The sequence below is a fragment of the Sinocyclocheilus rhinocerous genome, unplaced genomic scaffold (genome assembly GCF_001515625.1).
Source record: "Sinocyclocheilus rhinocerous isolate Xijiao unplaced genomic scaffold, SAMN03320098_v1.1 scaffold578, whole genome shotgun sequence".
NCBI lineage: Eukaryota > Metazoa > Chordata > Actinopteri > Cypriniformes > Cyprinidae > Sinocyclocheilus > Sinocyclocheilus rhinocerous.
This window is the reverse complement of record NW_015664024.1, coordinates 10,880-12,483: the sequence shown is the minus strand read 5'-3', so window position 1 is coordinate 12,483 and position 1,604 is coordinate 10,880.

Here is a 1,604-nt window from a genome sequence, read left to right as displayed (position 1 = left end):
ATGGTGGTGCCCAGGAACCTGAATGACTCTACTGCAGCCACAGTGCTGTTCATGATGATGAGTGGGGGGAGTGCAGGGGGGTTTCTCCTGAAGTCCACTATCATCCCCACAGTTTTGAGCATATTCAGCTCCAGGATGTTGTGACTGCACCGGACAGCCAGCTGCTCAACTTCTTGTCTGTAAGCAGACTCATCACCGTCCTGGATGAGGCCAATGACTGTAGTGTCATCCGCAAACTTCAGGAGCTTGACAGCTGGGTCTTTAGAGGTGACCATGTTAACTGCATCATCCACAGACCTGTTTGCTCGGTAAGCAAACTGCAGGGGGTCTAGCAAGGGTCCAGTAATGTCCTTCGAGTAGGCCAACACCAGTCTCTCAAATTATTTAATGACCACAGACGTTAAAGCAACAGGTCTGTAGTCATTTAGCCCTGTTATTTTTGGTTTCTTGGGTACAAGGATGAGGGTGGAGCGTTTGAAGCAGGAGGGACTCCACACAGCTCCAGTGATCTGTTGAAGATCATTGTGAAGATGAATGACAGCTGGACAGCACAGGCTTTGAGGCAGGCTGGAGAGACACCGTCTGGGCCTTTGGCTTTCCTTATCTTCTGTTTCCTGAAGACTTTGCGTACATCACCTTGACAGATCTTAAGTGCAGGCTGAGAAGCATTTGGGGCGGGGGGTGTTGATAGCTGTGTTGTGAGACGGTCAGAGCGGGTGTGGGGTAGAGGTCTGCATTCAGACCCGACCAGATTTCTTGCGACGCAGGATTAAATTTGCGAATAAAACGCGGTAGCGGTCGTTAACTCTGGTGTAATTTGAACGGGAGCGGACGGTCTAACAATATCCCGTTCCCCTACGTCCTTTAAGAACAGCATATCTGCGCTTTAAGGCCGGGACACACCAAGCCGACTTCAAAGAACTAGCGGCGACAAAAGCCGACGGTGTTGTCGCCTCACGTCGGCAGCGTCGGACCAAAAAAGCTGCGCTCGAACACACCGCACAGACTACAGCCGACGGCAAACTAACACGTGCGTTCTGCGCATGCGTGAGAGGAATTAACTGTCTATATCAGCAGCTATCAATAGTATATATTCGTCCTTCAAAAGGAGAACCCGAAACAAAGATATACAAGATAAACGCAGATATACGAAATGTAAACAAAGCAGCGCTTGCTTACCATTTTGAATATCAGTAACGTTGATAACTTTAATAATTTTAAGCGGCTCATGTTGTTATGAAAACATTCGCGTATTAGAATGCTTGGGAAAGATCACATAACATTTAAACAGCCTTCTGTCTCTACCGCCTTCATTTATGTGCTTGTTTTCATCACTTTCGCTTTAATTCTCGGGCACTGACTCGTTCGCTAAACTGAACATCCAATCAGAGCTCTCACTTGCGCCGACGGTTCCGACGGCCCCGATGCCGATTCAACATGTTGAATCGGGCAAACTGCTGCCGACGTGAGCCCGACGAGTGGAACACACCAAACAAACTAGCCCGACCGTCGCTCGGCCTACGGCCGACCGTCGGCTTGGTGTGTCCCGGCCTTTACTCACTCTTCCGAAGATGAACGAAGGTCTTACGGGTTTGAAACGACAT